We start from the raw sequence: 7844 nt of genomic DNA, 5'->3' as shown, positions 1-7844 counted from the left end.
AATATTTATGTAAATAATTATTATTATAAATTATTTTAAGAGTTAGGTCATAGATTCATATTTTTGTGTGGATAAATCAATGACTTTTTATGGATTGATTAGTGACTATTGTATGAAATTTTATGTTTATTATATGTTTGTTTTTTGATTACAAAATATTAATTACAATTTATAGAATATTGGCAATCTGTAGAACCGAACCAAATCGAATTTTGTTCGGTTTGGGTTTGTAGACACCCCAATTTGAACGGGCCCATGCTCGAAAAGGCCCAAAAATAGTAGTTTTTCAATAAACTTGACCAACAGGCCTCAAAAGTCCAAATCATTGAAATGTAGCGCTTGCGTCAAAATTGAAGCCCCTAAGACCCCTTAAGGGTCTAATAGGCCCACAAGAAAAGGCTCGGCATGCTCCCATCTACCCCGCTCTACTCAAAAATATCAATTTTTGACAAAGTTGGCCAACGGGCCTCAGGGGCCCAAATCACTGAAAAATGGCATTTTGGATTGAACCGAGGCCCCTAAGACCTCCCAATGGTCTAGGGGACCCACCAAAGGGATCAAACCCATCTTACACTTATCCAACCCTCACCGCTCCGCCTTTGTATCCAAGAACAACTAAATACTCGATAAAATTCTCCAACAGGCCTAAAAGGCCCAATTTGCCAACATGTGACACTTTTTATCGAACCAACGATTGAAAAAATCTCAAAAAACATTAAAAAATTAAAAAGAGTGAGAATTAGGATGTCTACCCTTCCTCTACCTTCCCCGCTCCGCCTCCGAACTCGCAAACACCATAAGCCCATTCAAAGCATATGAACCCTCAATCCTCCAAAAACCAATTTCCCACCTTACCCCCTAACCTAAAATTAATCCTATATCACCTACACCCTAAAACCTACCCACCCTAAAAAATCCAACCAAAAACAAATCCCATCAAAATCACAACCCTCCTAAAATCAAGCCCAATACACTAAAAGCCCACAAACCACGATCTATATCCAATTCATTATCCAACCCACAACCCTAACCCATCAACTAATCACCCTCTCAACATCAAAAGATGACACATGTCATCATCCCCTCTCACCTCCCTCATCAAATCACCTACCCCCATCACCATTCTCTAAATAATTCATCTAACCCACATCACTTCCCTCCAAAATCACCTCAACCCATACCCTACTCTAACTTAACCTATCCCCATTCTCTAACATCATCAACCACCCACATCATAACCCATACTCTACATACCCTAACCTTCCATCATTCTCTAATACCATCAACTACCCACATCACAATCCATATCTCTATCCATCATTTTCCTTAAAACACTCCAATAAAATCACCTCAACCCATACCCCCATCATCATCAACTAACTTACCCATACCCTTCTCTCTAATCAAACAACCACCATCAACCAATTAACAAATCTCATCACCTCACCCTCTCATCATGATTGCCACATGTCATCATCCTCTTAATCCTCCCAAAAACTAATTTACCAATCTCTTACATAACCCATTCTCCTAAATCTACACATTTCACCTCTTCAACCAACATAACACTCCTTCTCTAAACAACTCTCTTACACCCCCATTCCCCCATCAACCATCACTCATCTCACCCCACCAAATACTCTACCCAAATGGATTTGGGTAAGATCCAAACCATTTGGGTTAAAAATACAACTCATTTCCCTCATTACACAACTACCCTCACTTACACTCTAAATTTCATACCCTTCACTTCTAAAACCCATGTATTCTCTATTCTCTCATCTCTTCAACCCATTATACCCCTAAAACATTCTCCAAACACCTATAAATACCCCTCCCCTCCTTCCAAAAAGGGTTATCAAGTCTCACATAAAAAAAAACTCAAATCTATATTCACCTCTCCTCTACTATTCTACTTTCACAATAATATTCTAAAAATATATATACACACTCTCTTATAGTCTACTAAGGACTCAAGAAGACATAGAAGAAGAAAAAAAGAAGAAAAAAGAAGCTTCAAGGTGGGTTCAAGACTCCATACCCCCTCTTCTTTCTACCCTCTCCTTCTTCCTCTTTTATTATCCCCTCTCCTCTTCATTTATTTTAGATGACTTATGATGAATGGACCTCAAGGCTAAGGATTTATATGGATCTTCTCCTTCAATGAGATGATCCTATGATTGATCTGAAAGCAAACCCCTATTTAGGGTACAAATGCACCCACGTGGCACTTTATTTTCCTTTTTTTTATTATCAAATGACCGAGTTCTTTGAGGTTACCGTCACTTGGCAGGGAGAAAAGGGTACCTAACACCTTTTCTTTTCTCCAACCGAGCCGCTTTTCCCGAATCTCATGGTTTGATTGATCCTTATCCATTGCGAGTCACTATATGCCAAAAATATCATTTTTTGAAAAATGTACATCGGGTGACCATTCACACCCACTTACAACATGAATGGTGGCGATTCCAATCCTTAGTAAATGTGGCCGTCGTAATAATGAAATTCACGTATCTACAGGGTTGGTTTGGTTACAATGGAATTTTGTTCGATTTTAGTTCTTATTTAGTGGAACCGATCTATGTCGGTTCGGTTCCAATTGACCTCAAACCGAACCAAGTTGCACCCCCAATGCCTACAAATTAACAATGGTTTGGTAATAAATGAAAAAGACGATAATTATTTAGTAAAATTTCCTATTTTCTACTCAAAATCTTCATTTTCTAACAAAAAACAAGAAAAAAAAAAGGTACGGAGTTCTTTATTTTGCATTGAAGGGTGTGATATTAATTCTATATTTAGTATTACTAACTTCGTTTTTGTGTCAATGGATCTTTCAAAAGATAACACGAAAAAATATTAGTATTATCCATCCGATAAATCAACCCCTTTTAGAACTAAAAACCCTAGTTTTTTTTTTTTTTCTTGTTTTTTTACTAGGATAGAGATTTTAAGTTGAAAATATTTGTATAAATTAATTTAAACTTCACAGGAAATTATAAGTTAAAACTTTATCTTATAAGATTACTCCAAGATTTTAATGAATGTATATTAATGGTTAACATACAAATAAAGTCCTCGAGAATGAATTAATGAAGAAAGCAAACTCTACACCTTGATCTAGTCCATTTTAATCTTGTTATTTTTTTTAAATGTAATAGAATTTTAGCAATTTGTGTTTGAGAGGGCATTGTGGGCATTATAATAAAATTGAAATTGCATCATTAATATGCCATCAATCAAAGAGCGGATTTCTTGTCAAGAGGGTAAGCTTCATCTTGCACTTTGCAGAGTATCCCTAATATCATCAATTATATATACATTTCAATTTTGAAAGAGAAGGGGGGTACCTTATGGTTATATCTGATTCAACCTTTAAAAAGAGAGAGAGAGAGAGAGAGAGAGAGAGAGAAACTATCATTTTCAATCTACATATTTTGTGTAGTTCGACCTTGATGAATTTTATGAGAAAAACAATCAAGGGTTTTCTACCACTTATTAAGACGAATTTGAAAGTTGGATTGGAGATATCAACCGAAAAAAATAACTTACCATGAAAGTTGAAGAGTTTGAAGATGACTCTAGCTTTCAAAGTAAAAAGAAAAAAGTGAACGGTTCTTTGTTGTTTATTGAAGATGAGGGCATTTAAGATCATTTTATATTAATTTTCTAGAGTAGGAACCGTTTCTATGTGGCATGTTTAGATAGGAGTCCAAGACGCATTGGCTCCATTTTCCACGCAATCCTATGCACTTATTTTCCATTAAACATGTGTCACATTGTTATAGGAACGAGACACCCTTCTGGATTGTGACTCATACACCAAAATGTGGAGAGAGTATATGTAAGACTCTTCTTAGATACAAAGTAGAAAGTAGAAAGTATCTGTAGGAAAAAGTACATTTAGAAAATATAAAGTAATTTCTTTATATTTTTAAAATATTTAGATTTTTACCTTTAAGAAGTCATTTTTAACATTACAACTTTTAAAAGTAAAACACATATATATATACCAAACAAACTCTAAATCACACCCCAACCAATTAAAAAAATAAATAAAAATTACTAAACTGTTGATTTTCTACTAGATGATATGTGATATGCCCTGTAACTAGTCATGGGGCTAAAGTTTTAACTAATTTGGACCCACAAGGGATATTTAATTAAAGAATAATGATAAATGTACTCTATTGATGTGTCATGTGCATACAATCATAGATATGAAGTTGTGTATCCCAATGAAAAAAATCTACGATTGTATGTATATGCCACGTCAGGAGAGTAGAGGGTAAGAGAAAACCACGACTCTTAATTAAAATAATAAAATCAATAAAATTAGAAAAATCTTTTTTTATATTCTTCTTATGTGTAAACACAAAACGTATATAAGAATATATTTATGATGATAATAATAAAAAAGGCCAACGACGACAGTAGAGTCATTACAAGTGACAGAAAGTAAGGGAATGATGAGTGATCTTCGAATGTTGTCCCTATTTTTCTGTCTCACGTGGAAAACTACCTCAACTTGTGCGTTATTTGTTTGCTAGCTATATGGCTTTTATGTTCTTCCCATTTCGATACGCAAATTTTATTATATTTTGTTAATTATAAGACAAGTTTCCTCATTGACCTCAAATTATTTATTAATAATTACTAAAACGAGTTTAAAGGGCAAGTTGAGTTGAGTCAAAAAAAAATTCCCATACCTTGCAGTACTCGAGTCTAAAAATTCTCCCTAGGAAATGGGGGGATCATCTCTAGGAGAAAATTGAACTCAAGCCTCAGTTTTAGCCCAATAAAATATTTAGTCAATAAAAATATAATGCCTAAGCTCAACCAAGTTTAAAACTTTAGGCCCAAGATTGAATTAGGTGCATTGGCAGTCCTACTCCTAACCTAGAAGTTTGGCAATGCAAAGACAATAATTTTAATTTCTAGATTTTTATTTTTAGGATTTAAGATTTTAGATAATTGTAAACAACTACTGAAATGATTTGAAAGAATGATATACAAAACTTATCCAGTTATAACTTGAGCCAAACCTTTATAACGTTTAAATGATGTGTTATAATATGATAAATAATTTAAAAAATTATGATGTAATAAGTAAAAGTTAGGTTGCCAATTTAGCTGCTCTCTTCTTTTTTTTTTTTTTTTTTTTGACTATTACATTCATAGATTATTAAAAAAAGATAGAAGAGGTCAACACAATTATCAAAATGTTAGGGGGCAAACATAAAATTATGATAAACTATAGGTGCTCAAAATGTAATTATTCCTAGTCATGTATTATTTTATTTTTCTGAAAAAAATTATTTAATAGTCTTTGGTGAAAAATTTTCTTTCTATTTAGCCCTTGATTTTTAAGGGTGAGCTAAATAGTCCGTTTAGTAAATCATTTTTTTCTAATCAGTCCCTAATCCCCACTCTAGACATTTCTTACATTTAAAATGTTGATATTGCCCTAATCATTCCAACTCATCATTTTTCGTCCAAAAAAAAATTGGATTTCTAGCATCCTGGATGACTTTTGGAGACTTTATTCTAATAAAAGGGATTTGAGAAGGAAGAATAAGTCATTTTCAAGTATTTTGAAGATGTATGTAAAAAATTAGGGTTTTTCAATTCTTATATGTCATTTTTGGATGAAAATCAATCAAGGATGATTATTTTGGTTTGAAATCACTTGCACAAGTCATTATGTCAAGTTTTAAGTCGATCTTTCTATGTAATGTAATTGAAAAAACTCGAGAAAAAAATGAAAAACAAGTGGTGTTTTACAGCATCAAGATTGATAATTTTTATTTTTGAGTTCAATATTTTTATGGTAACGTTCCGTAGATAACGTTTTATCCTATATGGCAAGATAGTTTCAGAATGGGCTAAGTTTTTTTGAGGATGATTTCTATGGTAATTGGACCATTCTCACAAAAAATCAGCTGATTCTAAAACTTCTAACCCTATGAAAAGTGGTTACAAACTAATGGTTTAAATGAAGGGTCTATGATTCTTTAACTTGTAAATTGGGACTAGTAATTGTAAAATAAGCTGATTTTTTTTTTTTTTTTTTTTGCAAGGATGCTCCCGTCATCATAGAGATCATCCTCACAAAAAATCAGCTCATTTTGAAAGCTTTTAGTCATATAAGATAAAACACTTTGTCTAAAATGTTGTCCATGGATCCCGACTCATATTTTTATTGTCAAATTTGACATATTTTAAAAAAAATTTGTCAAGCTCATCAATAATTATTGTCGACCTCACCAATTTTAATTATTGTAGAGTTCAACAATTTAAAAAAAAAAATGTCGAACTCGACAATAGAAATATTAAACTCAAAAATAAAAATTGTCTAACATCGCACTATAAAACCCACCCATTTTTATTTTTTTAAGTTTTTCCAACTAAAATACATGGAAAGAACGATTTAAAACTTGACACAACGACTAGTGTAGATGATTTTAAACAAAAAGAATCATTCTTGTTCGATTTTCATAAAGAAACGAAGCAAAAGAATTAAAAAACCTTAATTTTTAACCTACATCTTCAAAATGCTTGAAAACCTTCCTAAAAAGGGCTTCTTCTTCTTTTTCAAATCCTTTTCATCGTAGTAGAGTCTCCAAAATTCGATCAAGATGCCGAAAATCTAATTTTTTAGACAAAAATTGTGAGTATGAATGATTAGGGCAACTTCGATAATTCAAAAATGAGAAATGTCAAAAGTGAGGTTCAAGGACTCTGATTTGAAAAGAGGAATTAACTAAATAGACTATTTGGCTAACCCCCAAAAGTTAGAGAATAAATAGAAAGAAAGGTTTTTGCCAAGAACCATTAAGTAATTTTCCTTTATTTTCCTTCTTTTTATTTTTCTCATAGGTTCATTGGGTCTATAACTCCCACTCGTTCCTACTTAGCTCCACCCTTGGTGCCTTTCATTTATTGATTTATTTATTTTTGAGAAGTGATAAAGGTAGGGAGTATGCATAGACAGGCTTCGGTCAAGTTCCGTTGACTCAAGTAATAACAGGCAATCCCAACCAAGCAAGTGCAACATTCAATTATTGGGATTTTATATCTCAATAATACATGTAGGCATGATCATGTATTATTTCTTGAGTCAACCAAACACAATCCCATCCATGTTAATATGTATGGGTAACCTTCTTTTGACAAAATCCTAGACAAAGCATTTTGTCTTATATGGGTCAAAAGTCTCAGAATGGACTAACTTTTTTTGTGAGAATGATCTCTATGATGAGAAAATCAACCTCACAAAAAGCCAACCAATTCTGAAATTTCTAACCCTAGTTTATAAGTTGAAGAATCGTGAACCATTATTTTTTTACAATTAGTTTATAACCACTTTTCGTAGTGTTAGAAATTTCATAATTGGCTGATTTTTTGTGAGGATGATTTACTCACTATAAAGATCATCCTCACAACATATCAACCCATTCCGAAACCTTAAAACTTTTCAATATTTGCAAGTATCTCCTAGAGTCCTCACAACCCCAAATCATAAACGCATCTTCTTCACTGTTCCCTACCAATTTCATTTTCTCCATCACTCTGTATGCTTCAATAACCCTAACCCTAACTCGTCTTCACCCTTACTTGATCAATCAAGAAGGTTTCTAACGGCTTCATCTTCATCGTCTTCTTCCCAAAAAAATTTCTCCACTAACCAGTCACCACCATCTCAATCTCAAATGAAGACAATGACTTAGGCAATGAAAAACCCAATCTTTATGTTCTCTAACCCCAGGGGCGGATTTAGAGTGGGGGAACTTGCCCCCACAAGAGTTTTTCAAATTCTATGGACTAATGTGCTATGGCAACAG

This window comes from Akebia trifoliata, chromosome 11, assembly GCF_017979445.1.
Source record: "Akebia trifoliata isolate Shusen 1 chromosome 11, ASM1797944v1, whole genome shotgun sequence".
Taxonomy (NCBI): Eukaryota; Viridiplantae; Streptophyta; class Magnoliopsida; order Ranunculales; family Lardizabalaceae; genus Akebia; species Akebia trifoliata.
Note: the sequence above shows the minus strand (reverse complement) of the source record.